At 39.8% G+C, this 24,185-nt stretch overlaps 1 pseudogene; it reads left to right on the top strand.

Moving 5' to 3' along the window:
- The first annotated feature begins 3,429 nt into the window (after positions 1-3,429).
- LOC113113222 (lutropin-choriogonadotropic hormone receptor-like) lies at positions 3,430-23,941 on the top strand (annotated as a pseudogene).
- The last annotated feature ends 244 nt before the right edge of the window (positions 23,942-24,185 follow it).

Below are 24,185 nucleotides of genomic sequence, written 5' to 3'. Positions count from 1 at the left end.
TCACAGGAAAAATGGCTGAGTAGTTTTTCCAGAGTTACATTTTTTTTCCTCAAAAATAGTTGTTTTTGCTCTATTTTGAGTGTACAGAGTCAAATTTATCAGTAGAGTGGGAGCAAAATCACAGAGTAACTGCAGTGACTCCTCCCATAACTGTTCTCTTCCCAAAGTTTCGTTTATCCGCCATCTTATTAGTCACGGCCGTCGACCGCTGCTGCTTTGCTTTCTGCTGGATGGTAAAGTAAATATAGTTTCAAAGTCTTGGTAACGTTATTCATATATTTTTCATAATATTCACCCGTTATTAGCTCAGGACATTTCGTCAATTTATTTTTTTTTTTTGCATATTACATCGCTTTCTCATGTTAGCTTGAGCACTAAGTTGTGCCATGTCAGAAATAAATTAGACTAAGTAATCTTTAATGCAAACAGCTAAGTTAATATAAAAATAACTAACATTAATTGACATCAGTAAGTACGCTATAGCCTATTAACGTTAAATGTTTGTCCACATAAGTATTGTGACAAGTGATCGAAATGTGCGCCACATGCCACCACATGTACTTGACTCGGTATAGAGTAAAAGTCAACGTTAGCCGTAATTAACTTGCATTGCTGGGAGGCTATTTTGATATGCATTATTATCCCGATTCGGAGGGTTACTGTGGGGATGTAGGTATTTTCAGCATTTACAGATTTTTTTAATATATTTTGTCATCTTTGACCGTATGAATCTAGAATTTTGGGGTGTGACAATTCAGAATTCGCCGTTGACTCCTTTTTGTCCACTGCCGAACACAGTATAATAATTTGTTTCTGCTCTAACGTTAACTGTTCTCTTCCCAAAGTTTCGTTTCGTTCCGCCATTACAGTCATTGCCATTGACCACTGCTGCTTCGATTTGAGAAGATAACGTGTGTAAAGTAAGTAAAGTTAAAGTCGTATTCATTTATTATATTCGCCTCTGTTTTTAGCTTAACGTTAGATCATTTTGGCAGTTTTTTTTATAGAGAGTGATTAAAGATCGCTTTCTCCTGTTGACTGAGAACTAAGTTATATTGAAAGCAAATAGCTAGCATATAATGTTGTTAGATTACAAACGTTAACGTTAATTGACACAGGTAAAAAAAGCTTACGATATCTGTTGATCAAATGTTCGTCCGCTAATCTTTTGTGACAAGCATCTGGAGTCGTGCACCACATGTACTTGACTCGGTATAGAGTTAATGTTAACCGTTATTGCCTGAGGCCATTTTTATGTGCATTAACTTACCCCTCTTTGTACGATAATTGTTTCTGATAGGAATGTAAGATGTTTTCATTATTTACATGGGATATTTGGTGATTTTATTACCGTCTAAATCTAGAATCTTGGTGTTTCATTTCATAATTCACTGTTTGAATCCCTTTTGACCACTGCACTGTTGCTTCACTGTATTTGCATGCATTTGTAATATGTACACTTTTATTACAGAAATCCTGGGAAGTATTTACAAGCAGAATATTAATCAGTTGAAAGGAGAAAGAGGGAAATAAACGGGTAAACATTAGAAATGGGCTTTAAATTTTAACATAATATAGCCTTACACATTAAAAATGTAAACCAAGCAACTTTGTTTTTCGTATGTAAATAAGTTCACAAATTCATTTTTTTTAAATGACATACATCATTTTGAGTTAAAAAGAAAGTTCAATTATATTATCTTCTTTTGTTTTTAACAGATGTAAATAATCACGCAACAAATAGGATATTAATTTCTTATTAAATCAAATCGTACTTATTAAAAATTCCAAGAATGGCCTATTACATTATTACACTTGAGCAGCGCGTTCCCTGGTTTGTAGGATCATAAAACTCACTCCTCCTCTGTGAATAAATCACCACGAATGCATGAGATTCATCACTGAAGTGCATGCAGATTTATTTCTCATGAGAAACAATTACCATCCGAATAAAGATATATTGAGCACCTTGCCTTAACAGAACTATTGGACAGTTATTACATATAAAAAATACCTGTTGTGTAGTGCACTAATGAATGTTCTTTTCTTCCTCTGACTGTGTGTTATCGCCTTGTTTAACTTTGTCTTTTTGGTTCTTTCAGGATGCAGACCAACAATGTTATCAGAGTGAAGTTCAAAGACAGCAAGAGATATATTTTTTCTTCAAAACCTTTTACATTTCAATCATTTTTGGAATGTGGTAAGAGATAAACTTTAACATTGTTAACATCATAAATACCTTTCAGTCTAAATTTATTATTATTTTTTAGGTAATATATTAAGTGTATGAATGTATATTATGGGATTAAAAAATAACTGTTGTAGTTCCTTTGGCATTGCTGGCTTCTGTGTCAATTTTCCATTGGTGTGTCTTCCTTTAGTTGCCAATAAATTTGATCTTCCTACAATGGATGTGAAAGTCTTTGATGACTCGAAGACAGAAGTTGATGAGGAAGCATTCGTATATCTGCTGACACGACCAGATCTTGGTGTATTAGAAATTGTCATCCCAGGCACAGCAAACATTGATGGTAAATTGTTTGACATTCAGTAATATTCACCAATTCACTGATTTGCATAAGCTAATATGGCTATTGGATTAATTCTTAATAGCTGTGTAGTATGCTGCCACAGTAGCATGAACAGATAATCAGACCATTGATATGGTTTATATTGAAGATCTTTAAGCTCAGCTCATTAGGAGAATGAAGGTCATCAGAGTCTGATACACTGCAATGTTGATTACAAGCCCTCCTGAAAAAAATCTAGCTGAGGAACATCGTCTTGCCAAGGTAAGGATCTCCAATCTTGCCTCTGAATTACATCTATATAGAATGACTTAAAAAATAAAAATATTTGGAGCTATGTACACTTGTCAGTTGTTAATTATAATCCCTGAACAATATCGCATCATTCCCCCTCCAGATGATTGAAGAGATTCTAAAGACCAGCCCTGGAGGTGAAAAGATTATAAACGAATATACCCGCACCAAAGGTCTGTCCGATACCCGAAGACGTGACATGGTGAAAATTTTGGTAGCACATTTAACAAAATGAACATGGGTAAGTTGTTCATACAGTAGTTTTGTAAATTGTTGTTTATGATGTTATGTGTTATAATTATAATTGCTTTGGTTTGTGTGTGTGTGTGTTGTGTGTAGAACAAGCCCTTCCAGACGTTTGAAGGAAGAATATGCGAAAGGAATCATTTTCCCTCTTCCATGCTTGGCTGACCCCAGGAGCAAGCTTGGATATGTTAAGTAGTAGTAGTCTCTCAATTATTTTTGTTGTACCGGAGGAGGAGACATTATGTATATTGCAGAATAAAGAATATCTGCATTATAATTGATATGGCATTTATTGCCTTAATCTGGTACATGTATAACTACTTGGTCTGTTTATTGTTCTGGTAATAGGAGCATTATTACAATGCAGAAGATGGAAGTGGATATTTGGCGTGGAGAATTAAAACTCTGCCAGAAAGAAGCATCAGAGGGACGGATGAAGCGTCCACGGCAACCACAAACAGGTGTGAGATTTTATGTTAAGTCAATGCTTTTATGCATCTGTAATTAAGCCACATTGTGAATGAGGTCTCATGTTACATAGCATCTCTGTTCTTTTTTTAATGCAAACATTTTTTGCATAATCATCAACATTGGGCAAATTCAGATGGCATTCTGGGATATATGCATGTTTCACATGTTATTTTGTGTCATTTATCTAGTTTTGGCATTAATGTGTTGTGCTTTGGAAAGATAAGGAACTAAACAAATTTGGTTTTCATATTGTTTTAAACACTTTCAGGTGGGCCAACTGCTGACAGACAATCCTACAAAGAAGACTGCTATTTGACTGAAGACCGTCATTGTCAGGAAGCAATAGCCCTGATGAAGCATACAGCTGATGAGGCAGTGGTAAAGGAAAAGATGAAGTTAACGCTGGCCTATCGCCAGAAGCTGCTGCATGACCCTAAAAAGTCTGCTGATATTCTATCAGTTTTCTCACGATTCCTGGATATACCAGGCTTGGTATGTGAGACTTAAATTCTTAAAATATGAAAACAGACAAATATGAAATCAAGTGCTATTGTTGTTCTGCAGTAACAGAGATTTGTTAGGTAAACAAAGTCAGTTCCTTCTATGGTACCTACTTTAATTATCTTTGGCAGATTAATCAAGATTTTGGACTTTTGTTTGGTGATGCGACCTCTGCAAAGTTGTTGGAGAAGTGGTCTACCAACATAAAACCAAAGGTTATTGCACAGAGCCGTGGCCTCACACAGACTAGTGAGCTCCAAGACCTCATCCAAAATGCTGAAGCCACTGAAGTTGAAGAAGGTACCGTATCTACATTGTGGCACACTTTAAATTATTTAAGAGGAAGTTACACATTCATGACAAGCATAGCTTTACTCAGATCTACACTTTAAATTGCAGAGAGAACTATATCCATTACATAGGATTTGCAGATGCATATTTATAGTTTGAAATGGTTTTAATATGGGAGTCTGAATAACAAAAGCATCTTTGATATTTTGTAGGTAAAGTTTAGCTGTATGTTCAATATATTTGGAGGTTTAACCTAAATTCATCCACACATCTGTATTCATCGAGACTAGGCCATGAATGTGCTCTTAATACTGAATCTGTGTGCAGTATTAACTAAAATACTGGAGTGGTTAATTTATTTATACCAGCACCTCAACAAGTCAATTGAAAGTGATTTGGAGGTTATGCTCAACCCCTTCTGCCTAAATACTAAAAAATGTTTAATTTGTCTTCTGTGTTTCTAGGGTGGGACAGCGACATGTCTTCCATTCTGATGCTGGTTCACCTTTTGCCACCCTCAAGTCAAGGCCGCAAGAGACCGGGAAAGATCTCAGCCAAACAAGCATGTGATCATCTTGTGAAATTCATCAAGGTGAAGCTACTGATTTAACAGATCAAATTACACTGTTTTACAATGTTTTGTCACTGTGTGAACTTGAACTTGCTTATTTCTCAGACTTGCTTACTTCTCTAAAAGATCACTTGTCCTCCAAATTATTGTTCTTGTGGTATTCTTTTCTACTTAGCACATATTTAGTAATGATCTCCCAAAAGTGTGTAATACAGAAACTTTGGTGGAAGGCGTCACTGTGTCTTTATGAATGCTGTATATTTACTTTAAGGGCCCTATTTTAACAATCTAAACGTAAAGTGTAAAGGGGGGCCCTTACTGTTAAGTCACATTGGCACTAATGTGTTTTCATTCTTTCACAGACCGGTAACAGTATCCAAGGGCACTTGGACAGTATTGGAGAGAGACTCCAGCCGTATCTACTCGCTGTTGGGCCGAACAAAAGTAGGATCCATTCTTGGTTTATTGTGATTGACCAACATGCTCTACCCTGTAAGGCTTCTAATTCATTGGCCTGTGTTGATGAGCTTTTCAAAGCTCACTTTGTCTTTGGGACTTCATACTGTCAGGAATTGACCAATGTGTTTAGCTTTCTGCAAACCGCAGTCTATGATATAGATGTTGAAACCACCAAGGTAAATCCAGAGTATCCGAGTTGAGAGCTAGAATCCTCCAGTGAGCAGATGATTTGTTTCATTTGTAAAAAGGGGCATGCTAATGCCAATGCCCTTATAAGGCACTTCAAGTTAGTTCATGGTCTTTGTCCAGGAAAAAGTCTCAAGTTAAAATGTGCTCAAAGAGGTTGTTCACATGTTTACCATAGTTTTTCTGGATTACGAAAGCATCTCAGCAAGTGTTGTGCAATTGACCGTTCACGCATTGATTCTGGTGAAAGCTCATCCACCACCAACTCCATTTCATTAGATGATGTAGGTGTTTTATCAAACCAAAATCCGCCTTGTGAGTCTGCACTCTTAAAAACAAATATAGTAAACAGTTGTGCAACAGTGGTGGCTGAACTTAAAGTTGCTGGTGTCGCAGAGACAACTATTAACTATGTTGTTGGTGCTCTAGAAGAAGTGATTGGAGATATTCATAGTGAAACTCAAGAATCAGTGAAAAACAGCCTATCCTTAGAGGAGCCCATAAAAAGTGTTGTCGAGTCTCAAATAGATCAGTTTTTTGAAAAAATACAAAATCCTTTTGCGACATTAAACACTGAAAGCAAGAGAATGCGGTACTTTTCAGACAAATGGGGGAAAATAGATCCTGTTGAATATGTTCTTGGAACAAGATTTGCAACGCGGCGTAACAGAACAACTGGAACTTTTGCCCAAACCATTGTTAAGGATAAATTTGTATATATACCAATTCTTGAGACTTTACAGTCCATTTATAGACACCCTAGCATTACAGATATGATGGCGAGAGATTCACAACAAAGACCAAATTGTCTTTATGACATACACGATGGAGAATTCTTTAAGAGGCATGCACTCTTCTCAAAACAAAGACATGCAGTTCAGATCCAGCTTTTTTTTGATGAATTTGAATGCTCAAACCCCCTTGGATCAAAACGAGGAATACATAAGTTAGGAGCTATCTATTTTACCCTTAGAGATATTTCCCCTAAATACAATTCGAGTTTACTAAATATACATTTAGTCACTTTATTTCATGCACAAGATATCAAAACCTATGGGTTTGATAAAATACTAGAGCCACTTGTCCAGGATATCTCAACACTGGAAACCATTGGAATTCAGATTCCTTTATTTGATCAGACAGTTTATGGAACCATTGTCCAGGTTACTGGTGACAACCTTGGTGTCCATTCCTTGTTTGGTTTTGTGGAATCATTTAGTGCCAGGTACTGTTGCCGCTTTTGCCTACTAGAGAAAGAGGACTTTCAGACAGTGTTCAGTGAAGATAGTCCAAAGATGACAGTGCGAACTAAAGAACTTCATGCTGAACACTGCCAGACGATGCAGAGCAATCCCAGTCTGCCTTATGTAATGGGAGTAAAAAAGTCTTGCCTTTTAAATTCGTTGCAATATTTCCACACAACTTCAAATTTTTCAGTCGATATTATGCACGACATATTAGAGGGGGTTGCTCAATTTGAGATGAAATTACTAATTCAGCACCTGATAGAAAATTACACCACATCAGCAGAAGTAGACAGAAGAATTCAGAGTTTCAACTATGGCTTCATGGAACAAAACAACAAACCTCCTGGTATACAATTAAGAGAGGGTTCCAATGACTTGGGCTTAAATGCCACTCAGAGCTGGTGTTTATTGCGTTATCTGCCCATCATGTTTGGAGATCTTGTGCATCCTAATGATCAACACTGGTATTTGTTCATTTTATTGCTTCAGATAGTCAGTATTGTGTTTTCTTCAGTTATATCCACTGGTATCACCATTTATTTGAAACATCTGATTACAGAACACCACAGTTTGTTTAAGCAGTTGTTTCCTGATAAGAACTTATTGCCAAAGCATCATTTTATGGTGCATTACCCCAGTTGTATGCAGAAAATTGGACCACTGATACATAGTTGGTGTATGCGTTATGAAGCGAAACATAATGTTTTTAAAAAGCAGCTGAAAAGCTTTAAAAACATAACGAAAACATTAGCAAAGAAACACCAGTGCCAAATGGCTTACATTTGGCAAACATTTGATCCTAATGCCATGAAATTTGGTCCCGGGAAAATGGTCCCATTGAATGAAATGGAAGTTGGTGCTGAGATGGCTGGAAAACTTAATGTGCCTGTGTGGACTAAGGTCCTAAATGTGAAGTGGGTCAAGCGCTGTGGAAACACTTATCGATCAGGGTTGGCAGTTTGTGTTCAAGTTCAAAATGACATGCCTGTGTTTTATGTAATCCAGAATATTGTTATTAAAGATGAGCACATCCTTTTAATAACAACTGCACTGAAAACAATGTGTTTAGATGAACATATCCATGCTTACAAAGTTGCACATACCACAGAAGCACCTTATGTTTTGGAGATTAAGGATATTTTGCACCACAAGTTGTTTGACATTCTGATGTCTTATGGTTGTGATTCTGATTTGTTTATTGTACCATATAGTTTCATGTAATTCTTTTTCATCTCATCCATTGTTATCATTTTTTTTTTTTCACAATTACAACATGATGACACATTCACAATGACAAGTGAATTATGTTTAAGTGTAATGTTGTTTGAAGAGGAGGAGCATGAAAAAATAAAATTGAGACATGAGTATATTGTTTGTTGTTTTTTGTTTTATTTTAATACTGAAAAGCAAGTAATTAATTTTAAGGCTTTTTGAGGGTAAAATATGAATGGTGTAATTCAGAGGAATAACTCTGGATAGAGTTACTTATTCTTTGTAGTTCACACATAACTGATGATAAACAACTCCGGAGGGGAAGTAAATTGTGGTAGAGTAAATTTGTAGTTCCTCTGAACAGAGTTAAAAAGTAGCAAGAGTCAATTTCATGTAGCACTGAACTGAGTAAAACAGTACAAGAGTTAATTTGAAATGACACTAAATAGAGTCAAATATAACATGAAAGAGTAAAATATGAACACTAAATTGAGCAAAATTAACTCTGGAAAAACAACTCTATCAAAAGAGTAACTTTTACTCTTTTTAGAGAGGGACCAAATGTTATCTGGCATAGAGTAAAATTTTCTTCAATTTGAGTAAATTTTACTCGGTCAAATTTACTGTGCATGAACGAAGTGAGTCTTTTCAAAATAAACTTTAATCGGATCGCGAATCGCACCAAACGATTCGTTTACGAATTAGAATGATCCGATTGCAGCTGTTCTGGAGTGGACCACTCACTGATTCAAATGAACCGTTAAGTGCGAGTCTACAGAAGTAAGAACCGGCAGATCTTGTGAGCGCGCGTGCGTCTGATGTTGCTAAAAGTAAGTTATTAATGTCGAAATTTAGGATTAATTATTGTAACTGAAAATCATATTTAGGTCAAAATTGTCAGTTGTTTGGGAACTAAATCCGCTGTAAAGAGTGATCTGTTTAAGACCACTGAAATGCTCCAGTGCAAACGCAGACACATCAATCAGCGTCTCTGTGTTTTAGGTTAAAAAAATTAATTAAATAACCTTAAACTAACACAGATTAAATAAAATAACTCATGCATGTCCAAATTCCCCGCTCCCGTAATATTAACAGTTTTATTAAAATGCTACCATGACATCTGTTTTTATATTGCGTATTAACAGTAACGTTATACATATGTATATTGTTTGGATTAACTAGACGAGTAACGTTAGACAGACATGAATGTTTATTCATAACAGTACTGAAAATAAGTAAATATTATAGCTGATGTTAAATGTCTAGCTTACAAGCTTGCTGGTGCTAACTTGAAGTAATTTTTATAAATAATGTCCAAATATTTTTATTCAACCACCTATATATATATGTAGCCTATATAGATTACATCTAGGGACAAAAGAAAGGATGTGATGTTCAGAACATGGTAACTAGTAATTATCAAAGAGGGGAAGAGATGCACCCCGTTTGGCCAGGGGTGTTTTTACACCACAGACAAGGTTTGAGAAGGAAAAAATCATTATGAAAATATAATTATATTTTCCTTAAAATGTTCTTCCTTACTTCAGGCCTTATTATCATGTCATATATAACTGTGATGTTCTGTAAAACCACAAACTTTAAAACACTTTCACAGATCACAGATTCCAAAATAATATTTGGTAGCACAACTATTAATAGTTCTAATAATAAATCATCATATTTTCATGATTTCTAAAGATCATGTGACACTGAAGACTGGAGGAATGATGCTGAAAATACAGCTGCACATCACAGAAATATATTATATTTTAAAGGATATTAAAATAGAAACCATTATTTTATATATTTTATTTTGATAATTTAGAATTATTACTGAAATACAACCTTTTTTGTTTCAAACAGTTCAATTAACAATAATAAATGTAAAAGTAAAAGTACCTGGAGCTGACAATGAAGTAAATGTATAATAATTAGCAAAGATGATTAATTTAGCGCTGTAAACGCGCGTGTGAGGGGCGGAGACGCGCCGCGGAGCGTCAGACGCGCGTGAGGACCAAACACGGCAGAACGGTAGGAAACTTCACTCCTCTTATTATTTCTCTTTTACTATAGCGATTTATTTTTAGACACGTCTTTCATAGATTTGTAGAGTTATTAGAGTATAGAGTTAGAGAAATTGAGTTTTTTTTTTTTACATTCTTTGGTCGAAGTTTTCAGATCGGCAATTCGGAACCTGTTCGCGACTCTATTGATTCAGATCGTCACTTCGGAGCCTGTTCGCGACTCGGTTGATTCAGATCGGCACTTCGGAGCCTGTTCGCGACTCGGTTGATTCAGATCGGCACTTCGGAGCCTGTTCGCGACTCGGTTGATTCAGATCGGCACTTCGGAGCCTGTTCGCGACTCGGTTGATTCAGATCGGCACTTCGGAGCCTGTTCGCGACTCTGTTGATTCAGATCGGCACTTCGGAGCCTGTTCGCGACTCGGTTGATTCAGATCGGCACTTCGGAGCCTGTTCGCGACTCGGTTGATTCAGATCGGCACTTCGGAGCCTGTTCGCGACTCGGTTGATTCAGATCGGCACTTCGGAACCTGTTCGCGACTCGGTTGATTCAGATCGGGACATCGGGGCATGTTTGAGATTTTTTTTAATTCAGATCTGGACATCGAAGCTGGAAGTGTTTGTCAAACAGTTAATTGGTGATAAATGAATATTTGGACTTGAGGCTTTTTTTTACTTGTCGATTCAGCATGTACATGGACCCACACACAAAGGTGGACACACTCTAGACTTAATCATCAGTAGAGCTCTAAACTTTTCATCCATTGTTATTAAGGACGGTACTGAAAATAAGTAAATATTGTTAGCTGATGCTAACTGTCTAGCTAACAAACTTGCTGGTGCTAACTTGAGGTAATTTTTATAAATAATGTCCAAATATTTTCATTCAACCACCTATATATATATATATATATATATATATATATATATATAGATTACATCTAGGGACAAAAGAAAGGATGTGATGTTCAGAACATGGTAACTAGTAATTATCAAAGAGGGGAAGAGATGCACCCCGTTTGGCCAGTGGTGTTTTTACACCCCAGACAAGGTTTGAGAAGGAAAAAATCATTATGAAAATATAATTATATTTTCCTTAAAATCTTCAGGCCTTATTATCATATTATCATGTCATATATAACTGTGATGTTCTGTAAAACAACAAACTTTAAAATACTTTGTTCTTACTGGAGAAAATCAGATGGTCATCTCTGTTTTCTCTCAGGTACATCACAGTGTAAGCTTCACAGTTAACATTACTCTCATCAGTGTAGTCCATATCAACAACAAAAATATATCTTGACTCCATATAGTGGTTATTTTGGAAAAATCCCAGGTATTTTGAACAGTAGAATTATAAAAAAAAAAAAGTGCTAATATAAAATAAAATGAGCCTATATAAAATTGCAAACATCTATCTTTCAGTACTTTTTTACTTAAGTACATAAAAAATTTAGTACTTTTATACTTTCACTTGAGTAAAATTGAAAAAGGAGTACTTTTACTTTTACTGGAGTAATATTCTATTATACGTATCTGTACTTTTACTCAAGTACTTGATTTGTGTACTTCGTCCACCACTGGAACCAGCCTTAAGAGACAGGGTTATCGGGAAATGCAGCCCAGGTATAATGCGTTTCTTGTGTAATGAAGATTCCAAAGCGCTCTTCTTTGGTCAAAACCATGGAGAGCGATCGCGGATAGGTCTGACTTATGCACCGAAACTTTTAACAATGCAACAAAATATTTAAAGAGCATCAAACTATTAAAATCTATATTATGTATACGCACAGATAATATAACAGTAGGCTATATTAGTCAATATTTTTTTTATTAGGTTAAGCAGTGATTGGATAACGTTTTTTTTATATATATTTTATATTTTTTATTTATTTAACATTTTTAATTTAAGGCCCACCCACAATTGGTCTGGCCCATCCAAAACTGGAATCCTGGCGCCTTGCCTGGGCAACACTGAGCTGTGCGTAACGCCCACAGACGTGAAGTGAATGAGACAGAGACAGATTTACAAAACAGATTTAACTAATCATAAAGTAAATCAGGATGCATAACACAGCCTATTTTAGGGCTACACTAACCCCCCCCCCCCCTCACAATATAGTTCCCACTCCCTGCTCACCCTCATGTCATTCTAAACCTGTAAGGTCTCCATTCATCTTCGGAACACAAATTAAGATATTTCTTGAAGAATTCCGAGACCTCTCTGACCTTTCAGCTGACACATAATAGCATGCGCTGCTCACGTTCAGTGCATGGATCCTCAGTTCATGGAAAATAGCACCATGGTGAAATCAAGGAGACAATTTGTTGAATATATATATATTTTTTTTGGGGGGGGGGTACAAAAAGTATTCTCCGTAGATTCGTAAAATTATTGTTGAACCCCTGTTATGGATTATTTTACCGATCTTCTTGCCACGTTTCTGGACCTAGATCGGGATAATTACATTGCTGTCTATGGAAGGGTCAGAGAGGTCTCAGAATTCATCAAAAATATCTTAATTTGTGTTCCAAAGATGAACGAGTTGTCCCGAACTGCTCCGAACTCCAGAAACTCAAAATTCAAATGATTTGCGATCCCCAAACTGACTCTAATGATTCGCGAACCCGGTCCGAACTCCTGAACTGACTCAAATGATTCGCGATCCCCGAACTGATTCAAATGATTCGCGATCCCGCTCCGATCTCTCGAACTGACTCAAATGATTCTCAAACCCGCTCCGAACTTTCGAACTGATTCAAATGATTCGCGAACCCGCTCCGAACTTTCGAACTGATTCAAATGATTTGCGAACCCGCTCCGAACTTTCGAACTGATTAAAATGATTCGCGATCCCACTCCGATCTCTCGAACTGACTCAAATGATTCACGAACCCGCTCCGAACTTTCGAACTGATTCAAATGATTCGCGATCCCGCTCCGATCTCTCGAACTGACTCAAATGATCCGCGAAGCCGCTCCGAACTCCCGAACTGATTCAAATGATCCGCGAAGCCGCTCCGAACTCCCGAACTGATTCAAATGATTTGCGGTCCCCAAATTGACTCAAATGATTCGCGAGCCCGCTACGAACTCGCGAACTGATTCAAATGATTCGCGATCCCGCTCCGAACTCCCGAACTGACTTAAATGATTCGCAATCATCCACCAATCAGAACACATGAGAACTCTTTGACCACAGCTGCTGTGCTTCAAAAGCGCTTGCAGAAGCTTCTCTGAGGTGGTTGGATCGCATCAGATTGTGGTTAATCTCGCAGATCATGACTTATATCTACTCTTCCTCTCCCTGCAGTTTGGTAATATAAAGATTCCTCCTTTGAACTCCCACCTCTTCTGTGGGTTTTATTGTTCTGGGTCTTAATTTGGCCTCCTGGTGTCTCACAAAAGAAACATTTTTAATCTCCAAGGTGAACGTTATGACAACGTGTATTAGCAGCGTTTTCTCAAGTTAAAGAAGTTGTTAACATGAACATCTGCTGTTTATTTCTCTCGATGTGCGCAGTTTTATAGCATTAAAATGTGTATTGTTTCATTTGGTTAACTGCAAGTGCACAGAAGCGTTCTTTGTTTACATTAGTTCAGAGGAAAACGCAGCCCTGAAGAGTTTTATATATACATACGGCGTTAAATAAATCTGCAACACAATAAATCTGAGTGTGTGTAGGGGAGGGGCACTGTGACTAGCCTATCACAGGAAGCAGACATGGTCAGCAACCCAATGAGAATTTTTATTTAATCCGAGCACAGATATTAACTCGTATTACTCGTATAATACTTGTACTCGGCAAAAGAGCTTTATCCGTATATATTACTAGGGATAATCTGCTAATTATATTTGTTTCCCTCTTTTTGTCTCCTCAGGAATCTCTTTAACAATGGATTTCAAGAAATAGAAAGCCATGCCTTCAATGGAACTAAAATACGAGAACTGTAAATATTGACAAATTTTGGATACACTAATCTCCTTCCAGTTCTGCTTTAGTCATGCTGTTCGTCTACAGTATTGTGCTTTACACTGTACAAATATGCTTGTTTTAAACAAAAGATTATTGTAGGAAATACTATTCTATACTACAATACTATATTATTTGTGAAATGTGCTAGCAAATTCTGAGTGAAAATTGTTTCATAGTAAATCCGGTATCATCAGTATAATCTGTTTGTTTTGCAGGCTTTTAAAGAACAACAAAAATCTGCGTCTGATTCATGAAGATGCTTTCAGAGGAGCGTTTGGTCCCACTAGGCTGTAAGTGATATGGCACTGAAATACTGTCGCCAAGACTTTCCTCTACTCTTGCAAGTTGACTGTGAAGAGTTAATTTCGTCTTTCCTCTTCTCTGGACCGAGTGCTTAGTGTCGAGTCTTATCAGATGTCGGTGTGAATGACCAGAGTTTTACCAAACATGCTTTTAACTTTCAAGAAAACCTGAAGACCTTGCTTGGCTGGTTCAGGTGTGATTGATTGCAGGAGCACAAGGAATCAGGATTGAGCACCGCCTAGAGGGTGTCCATATATAATTAAAAGTTTGTCATTCACTGATGATGGGAAGAGCACATTCTTAATGTGCATGTTTAATTTGGTAAATGGCTCAAGTTTAACATTTTGAAAATGGTGCATTTTTAGCAAAAAGAATTGCATCATTGTAAGACTCCTCTTGTAATTACTCTCCAAGCCACTAGGGAGCGCTGTCTGCTACCACATGTAATTACTCTCCCAACCATTGGTGGGCACCCCCCTGCACCTTAATGAGAACCTTCCAGGCCACTAGGTGGCACTAACGGCCGTGAACTCTTTAATTAAGACTGCTCATTAAGTTAATGTTTTCCACCTGTTCTTTGACCTATTTAAGTTTGGCAGTTTCATTGTGCTGTGTTCAGTCTTGAGCCTACCCAGTATGTACTACCTGTGTTGTAGACCTGTTAAGTTTCATTTTCCAGTTGCTTATTGGATTACCTTCTGTTTGGTGCTGTAAAGCTGTAACTGATATTCTGTTTATATTTTACTACTGAGATCAAGTAAAGACTGCCTGCCTTTGGGTTACCTGAGCCTCTGAGTTTGCCCTTCCTTCTGCACATGGGTCTTCTAAGAAACTGTTTTTCCCAGTAGACCAGAGGTAGAGAACTAACTTACCCTGACTGGGAGACCCGGGTTCGAGACCCACCTCAGGCACCTCGTGCCAGTCCATCGTGACAGCAAGACTGAACCATGGAAGTAGACCCAGCAGAGGAACAGACTCCTCCCTCCAATGTGGAACGGATACTATCTGAGCTCTCTAGTCAAGCTGCGGCCATTCATAAACATGAACAAATCCTGACTGAGATTCTGCAGCGTCTGAGACTTCAATCTGTATCTCAAGCCTCTACAGACCAACAAACCCAGTCCATACCTCAACTTACTCCAGTTCTGCCAGTCCTGTCCCAAGGTACTGCTCCACCACCTGGTCCCCTGCTTGAGCCTAGACTTCCAGCCCCTGAGAGGTATGATGGGAACCCAGAGAGGTGTCGAGGATTCATTACCCAGTGTACCCTTGCTTTCCAACTGCAGCCTAACAGTTTCCCTACAGAGAGCAGCAGAGTGGCTTATATGACAACCCTTCTTGTGGGAAAAGCACTGGATTGGGCTACAGCTCTCTGGGAGAGGAGGTCTCCTCTCACGTCCAACAGTGATCTCTTCATAGCTGAGATGAGGAAGGTCTTCCACCACCCTGTTAGTGGAGCAGAGGTTGATCATCGACTTCTTCAACTTGCACAAGGAACCCGCAGTGTTGCAGAGTTTGCTATCGAGTTCCGCACCCTGGCTACCGAAAGTGAGTGGGATCAACGAGCCCTGAAAGCTGCATTCCATCGTGCTCTATCACGTGAGTTAAAGGATGAGCTGGCCTACAGAGACCCAGCCCCTGATTTGGAGTCTCTAATTGATGTTGCCATCAGACTGGACAACCGCATTCGAGATCGTCAAAGTGAACGTTGTCATGAGACTCGACTACCCGCGATCCACACCCCCACTGGTTTTGTGGAACCTTCCTCACTGATTGGGTGTCCTGAGGAGCCAATGCAACTGGGAAGAACCCGGTTATCACAGGCTGAGAGGGAGAGACGAATGAGAGATAAGTGTTGCCTGTACTGTGGTGAGTCCGGTCACTTTCGGTCCAATTGTCCTGAACTGGCGGGAAAAGGCAGCTCTCGCCCAAGACGAGGGGGCCTGGGACGAGAGTAATTACTTACCCCCGACCAGCAGCTTCGGGCCTTTTGATTGATGTTTCAATTTCCTGGGGCAATGAACGTCACGAGCTCATGGCTTTCATAGACTCTGGTGCTGCCGGAAACTTCATGGATTCCGCATTGGCAACACAGTTAAAGATCCAGCCCATCATTCTCCATGATCCCTTAACTGTTACCGCATTGGATGGAAGGCCCCTAGGTTCTGGCCAGGTAAGCCAGTGCACCACATTGCTCCATTTTCAAGTAGGTTCTCATAGAGAAGAGATACAGTTTTTTTTTATTAATTCTCCCGAGTTCCCTTTGATCCTTGGGTATCCTTGGCTAGCTCTGCATAATCCAAGAATTGACTGGTCTTCCAACCAGATAAGTGGGTGGGGGCCTAATTGCTGTGTGTCTGGTTTGTCTCTCTGTCATTCTCTTGAGCCACAGGCAACCTTCCCATCCAAGGAGAGCCTGGCTATATCTGGAATGAGACAAGTGGCTTCCACAGATCTCTCTACCTCTCCCGAGTTATCCCGTGTCCCCCAAGAGTATGCAGACCTCTGTGAAGTGTTCAGCAAGGAACGTGCTGCCTCTCTTCCTCCCCATAGACCTTATGATTGTGCCATTGAACTGCATCCTGGCACCTGTCCACCTCGAGGGAGGCTATTCTCTCTGTCTGCCCCAGAAAGAGCTGCTATGGAGGAATATATCAACAAGGCTGTTGACAGTGGATTCATCCGCCCTTCAACCTCACCAGCAGGTGCTGGGTTTTTCTTTGTGGGAAAGAAGGATGGCAGTCTCCGTCCATGTATTGACTACCGGGGTTTAAATCGTATCACTGTAAAGAATCGTTACCCACTGCCATTGATGACCTCCGCCTTTGAACTTCTACAAGGTGCCACAATATTCACCAAACTGGATCTTAGGAACGCCTACCACCTGGTCAGGATCCGTGCCGGGGATGAGTGGAAGACGGCGTTCAACACCCCAACTGGCCATTATGAGTATCAGGTAATGCCCTTTGGTCTAGTCAATGCCCCAGCCATCTTCCAGGCATTCATTAATGATGTTCTACGAGAGATGCTAAACAAATTTGTATTTGTTTATGTGGATGACATCTTAATCTTCTCCCGCTGTTACCAAGATCATGTCCAGCATGTCCGGCAGGTTTTGTCTCAACTGTTAAGAAACAAGCTCTTTGTGAAGATTGAGAAAAGTGAGTTCCATGTATCAACTGTCTCCTTCCTTGGGTTCATTGTCTCCAACGGCAGCATTCAGATGGATCCTAGCAAAACCCAAGCAGTTCTGAACTGGCCTCAGCCTTGCTCTGTCAAACAGGTACAGCGCTTCCTTGGGTTTGCAAATTTTTATAGGAGGTTTATAAGAAATTTCAGCTCTATTGCAGAACCCCTTACAGCCCTTACCAAGAAGACCTCAAAGCCATTTCAGTGGACTGAAGGGGCTAATCAGGCATTTGAGCTGCTCAAGCACCGCTTCACCTCTGCACCCATCCTGACCCTCCCTGATCCAGATTTGCCTTTTGTAGTAGAAGTGGATGCATCAGATGTCGGCGTGGGAGCTGTTTTGTCTCAACGGGCCAAGAGGGACAATAAGCTTCATCCTTGTGCCTTTTTTTCACGTCGACTCACCCAAGCAGAAAAGAACTATGATATAGGTAACCGAGAGTTACTGGCGGTGAAGCTGGCACTACAGGAATGGAGACACTGGCTAGAGGGGGCCAAACACCCATTTGTCATTTGGACAGATCACCGGAACCTCACATACATCCGGGAGGCTAAGAGGCTGAATCCACGCCAGGCCCGATGGGCTCTCTTTTTTAACCGCTTTGAGTTCATTCTCTCTTATCGACCTGGCTCAAAGAACTCAAAACCTGATGCCCTTTCGCGACAGTTCGACATGCCAGATGTGGAGGACAGACCTGAGCCCATCATTCCCAGCTCCAAGGTGGTGGCAGGGGTTCAGTGGGGAATAGAAGTGGCAGTAAAGAAGGCTCAACGACAACAGCCTGACCCAGGTAATGGCCCCCCAGGCCGCCTTTTTGTTCCTAATGTTGTACGCTCTGATGTGTTGCAGTGGGGACATGCATCTCTTCTTTCGGGTCACCCTGGAGTTGCAAGAACTTTGAAGCGCATCCAGACACGGTTTTGGTGGCCCAGTATGCAGGTGGATGTCCGAAGATTTGTGTCTGGCTGTTCTGTATGCGCCCAGAATAAAGAGTCTAAGACCCACCCTCAAGGGCTACTCCATCCTTTACCCATCCCAAGACGTCCATGGTCCCATATCTCCCTGGACTTTGTTACTGGACTTCCTAAATCACAAGGTAACACAGTCATCTTGGTGGTAGTAGACAGATTCTCAAAAGCATGTCACCTGATACCTCTGCCTAAGATCCCCACAGCTTGTCAGACCGCAGACCTCATGATGCAGCACGTCTTCAGGATCCACGGGTTTCCTCAAGACATGGTCTCTGATCGGGGGTCACAATTTACTTCTCGATTTTGGAAAGCTTTTGGCCGTCTAATTGGAGCATCCATCAGTCTGTCTTCTGGTTTCCACCCTCAGTCTAATGGGCAGACAGAACGGGTCAACCAAGAGATTGAGAAGACCCTCAGGTGCCTGGTGTCCAATAATCAAAGCACCTGGAGCTCCCGTCTGATCTGGGCTGAATTTGCTCATAACACCCTACACCATTCATCCTTGGGCATGACTCCATTCGAATGTCAATTTGGGTTTCCCCCAGTTTTGTTTTCTGAGCAGGAACTGGAGGTCCAGGTACCTGCTGCAACTCAACTAGTCAAGCGGTGTCGTCAGGCCTGGCGGAGAGCACGTACAGCCTTACTGAGAGCATCACAACAGCAGCAGAAACAGGCCAACAAGCACCATAGAATTGGGCCATCACTACGTCAAGGTCAGAGGGTGTGGTTGTCAACTAAAGATCTTCCACTTCATCTAGAGTCTCGGAAACTGGCACCCCGATTCATTGGTCCTTTTAAGATCCTTAGGAAGATCATCCCTGTGTCCTACCAGCTACTCTTACCAAGGTCTATGCGCATCCACCCCACTTTTCACATTTCACGTTTGAAACCGGTTGTCTGTTCTCCTCTGTCCACAGCCAAGAAGCCCCCTCCATTACCCCAAGTCGTGGGTGGGCAGCCAGTGTATACGGTCCGTCGACTGCTAGATTCACGTCGAGTCCGTGGGAGTGTGCAATACCTAGTGGACTGGGAGGGTTATGGCCCAGAAGAGCGGTCCTGGGTGCCAGCTAAAGACATCCTAGATCCAAACCTGATCAGAGAGTTCCACCGCCATGACTCCAACCAGAGCCAACGGAACGTCAGGAGCCGTTCCTGAGAGAGGGGCTCCTGTAAGACTCCTCTTGTAATTACTCTCCAAGCCACTAGGGAGCGCTGTCTGCTACCACATGTAATTACTCTCCCAACCATTGGTGGGCACCCCCCTGCACCTTAATGAGAACCTTCCAGGCCACTAGGTGGCACTAACGGCCGTGAACTCTTTAATTAAGACTGCTCATTAAGTTAATGTTTTCCACCTGTTCTTTGACCTATTTAAGTTTGGCAGTTTCATTGTGCTGTGTTCAGTCTTGAGCCTACCCAGTATGTACTACCTGTGTTGTAGACCTGTTAAGTTTCATTTTCCAGTTGCTTATTGGATTACCTTCTGTTTGGTGCTGTAACTGATATTCTGTTTATATTTTACTACTGAGATCAAGTAAAGACTGCCTGCCTTTGGGTTACCTGAGCCTCTGAGTTTGCCCTTCCTTCTGCACATGGGTCTTCTAAGAAACTGTTTTTCCCAGTAGACCAGAGGTAGAGAACTAACTTACCCTGACTGGGAGACCCGGGTTCGAGACCCACCTCAGGCACCTCGTGCCAGTCCATCGTGACAATCATATGAACTCAGAATTGAGAGAAAATTCAGAATTGCTGGATAATGGCAAGATATAAATTAGCAATTCTGATATATATATATATAAGTCCAAACTGCATGATGTAAAAGTCTAAAGTCACAATGAATCTTTCTTTATTCTAAGATTCCACAGTACTGGGACCCAGTGCTTCTCTTCTAAATGCAGTATTTTCCTCTCTGTTGTTCACCTCCAGGGATGTTTCATCCACGGCCCTGGAGACGCTGCCCTCTCGTGGCCTGGACTCTGTGCTGACGCTGGTGGCTCGTTCAGCGTTCGCTCTGAAGAGACTTCCTCCTCTGAATGGACTGAAGAGCCTGAGAGAAGCGCAGCTCACGTATCCCAGCCACTGCTGTGCTCTACTCAGCTGGGACTCCAACAGGTCAACACACCAATCAAAACGGGAATCAAATATTATTTCATTTTATTGGTTGTCGTTTTGAATTAGGACATCACTTCTCGCTGAATGAACGTTATAAAATCATTGACATAATGAGATTACAATAGAGCTCCTATAAGATTTAAGCAGCTGAGATGTATTTTTAATATTATGTGTATTTTGTGGTTCTCATACAGGGAGGAATCTGTTAGCACTGCATTAAGAAATGGATCATCAATCTGTGCTGACGATTCACCAGCTAAGTAAGACTAAAGTTCTGTTTTCTGATTGCACAGCCCTGCATTTTGAGGGGAAAAATTTTGGCTGATTTACAAAGAATAGCTAATAATACTTAATTTGATACTGAGTTAAAAATGAATAAATAAATAAAGTATCTATCTATCTATCTATCTATCTATCTATCTATCTATCTATCTATCTATCTATCTATCTATCTATCTATCTATCTATCTATCTATCTATCTATCTATCTATCTATCTATCTATCTATCTATATATATATATATATATATATATATATATATATATATATATATATATTTAAAATTAAGCACTAATATATAAGCTTAATTAACCTCTCAGTGTTATTTTAGTGTCATTGATTTACTACTAAAGTTTTTATTAATATTTAGGATTTTTAGAAAGTTAAAGTTTTTTACATTTTGTTGTGCTTTTGTGATTTTTTTTATTAATATAAATATAAATATATGTGACCCTGGAACACAAAACCAGTCTTAAATTGCTGGGTTATATTTTTAGCAATAGCCAAAAAACAACATTGTATCAATTATTTTTTAAATGCCTAAAATCCTTAGGATATTAAGTAAAGATCATGTTCTATGAAGATATTTTGTAAATTTCCTATCGTTAATGTTTCAAAATGTAATTTTTGATAAGGAATATGAATTGCTAAGAATTCATTTGGACAACTTTAAAGGCAATTTGTTTTTGTTTTTTTGCACCCTCATATTCCAGATTTTTATATAATTGTATCCAAATATTGTCCGATCCTAATAAACCATAAATCAATGGAAAACTTATTTATTCAGCTTTCAGATGGTTTAAAAATCTACATTTCAAATATTTGACACTTAAGATTGCCTTTGTGGTCCAGGGTCACATATTTAATTTTATTTCAGTCCAATTCTTCAGAGACCAGATCATATGATCTACTTAATCCTTATGAATTTTATACCTCCGTACTCTTGATTTATATTTTAGTCAAACATTTTACTGATTTTGTTGTGTCTTAATCATTTTATTAGTTTTTTTAAATAAGCCTATATAGTTTTTATTATTTTTTTAAGAATGAAAATAAGAAATGTTGCTTGCTATCTGGATGAGATAAAACAAGCTTACATTTTTTTATTTTGTATTTTATGTTAGGTCACGTTTAACTTTTTATTAATTATTTTATTGGTTTTATTTAAAAATAATTAGCCCCATATATAAAACAACTTAGGCAAAGTATTGTGTCCTATTTTTCATCATGCTGTGACCTGACTGTTTTCTCGTTCTCAGTCCATCTGATGTCGCCTCTGATGATTCTCTTGCATCTGACATTGATGGATACACCTCAGCTGAGGACAAGTTTGGCAGGATGGACTTCCATTACCCAGACTTGGACGAGTGTCACCGACCGGCCCTCCAGTGCAGCCCAGAGGCCGATGCCTTCAACCCCTGCGAGGACATCGCCGGGTTCAGCTTCTTGCGGGTGGCTATTTGGTTCATCAACGTTCTGGCCATCGTCGGCAACCTGACCGTGCTGCTTGTGTTATTTACCAGCCGCTGCAAACTGACCGTCCCCAAATTCCTGATGTGCCACCTGGCCTTCGCCGACCTCTGCATCGGTGTGTATCTGCTTATGATCGCCACCGTGGATCTCATGACACGAGGGCATTACAGTCAGCACGCTATCGAGTGGCAAACTGGAGCGGGATGCGGGATCGCCGGGTTTCTGTCGGTGTTCGGCGGCGAACTATCTGTCTATACTCTGTCTACCATAACTGTTGAGCGCTGGCACACGATCACACACGCTCTGCGTCTGGAGCGCCGTCTGGGATTGAGGCACGCTTCTTCGATAATGGTCGTCGGATGGGTGGTTTGCCTAGGAATGGCTCTCCTCCCCTTAATGGGCGTCAGCAGCTACAACAAAGTCAGCATGTGTTTGCCGATGGACATCGAGACGCCTTTATCCCAAGCCTACATTATACTCCTCCTGCTGTTCAACGTCGGCGCTTTTCTTGTGGTTTGCGGCTGCTATGTGCGCATCTACACCGCCGTTCGCAACCCAGAGTTTCCTGGACGCACTGCCGACGCCAAGATCGCCAAACGCATGGCTGTGCTGATCTTCACCGACTTTCTGTGCATGGCTCCCATTTCGTTTTTCGCCATCTCTGCGGCCTTCAAAGTCCCGCTTATCACGGTGACCAATTCTAAGATCCTCCTTGTGCTTTTCTACCCCATCAACTCGTGCACAAACCCCTTCCTCTATGCCATCTTCACCAGGGCCTTCAGAAAGGACGCATACATCCTTCTGAGCTCCATGGGCTGCTGCGAGAGCAAAGCCAACTTGTACCGAATGAAGACGTACTGCTCGGAGAACGTCACCCGAAGCAAGAGCAGCTCCGGCTCCAATGGGAACTCCAAAGCTCCTCGCGCCGTTGTGTGGATGTCCAGCTTTCCTCACGTAACACCTCGATCGCAAATGCAAAGGGTGTAGACAAAAGGACATTCAGACTCATTTAATTCCATTATTTTCTTGATGTTCTGCACTTGAACATTGCTCAGTCTTATCTGGGAAGATGATTTGGTTTGCAGAGGATAATGCTACTCATTTTCACTCTTATTTGTAAATGTATCGACTTATAATTCAGAAGACGTATGTCTCTTTTGACAGAGAATCTAGAGGCTTTTGATGCATCAAAAAGCCACACTATGTGACAATCTCTACAAGATCTTTCTTATTTTACAGTGAGGTGGGAACCATTAGACATTTTCAGAAACTCTTCACATGCTACAAGAGCATTTTATCCAGTGGTTGCCTGAATTTTGTATGAATGTTCTTTTACATAATTGCTGTAAAAAGTTTAATTTGTCAGTTTAAGGTCTTTTAATGTGGAAAAGAGTTTCCTTATTTAAGGTATAGGCCTATATTGTTATATAACTCAGCTAGTTGCCATCACTGATATTTGAGAAACATATTCCAGTCTGGTTGTCTGAGCGGGTTTATATGGGCCACTGGGGAAGAGCGCCACTTTGTGGACACATTTGAAAACTAGGCCTTTTGTTTTGAACCTTACAAGAACGTTTTTTAATTACTGTAGTATTAGAGGTCTAATAAAATTTATGCAAAATCTTGTTTGTATTCTGTTATTATGCACTTGAATTCCTAAACTAGACGAAGTATTTTTGACACTGCCTAATCGGCAAGTCATGTACATTCATTCATTTTCGCATTTTTATTTAAATGTCACAGCATTTTTTCACATTTTATTTCAATGTGCCTTCACATAATATATATATATATATATATATATATATATATGTATGTATGTATGTATGTATGTATGTATGTATGTAT

This window comes from Carassius auratus, chromosome 13, assembly GCF_003368295.1.
Source record: "Carassius auratus strain Wakin chromosome 13, ASM336829v1, whole genome shotgun sequence".
Taxonomy (NCBI): Eukaryota; Metazoa; Chordata; class Actinopteri; order Cypriniformes; family Cyprinidae; genus Carassius; species Carassius auratus.
This window is presented reverse-complemented; position numbering and strand designations above follow the sequence as displayed.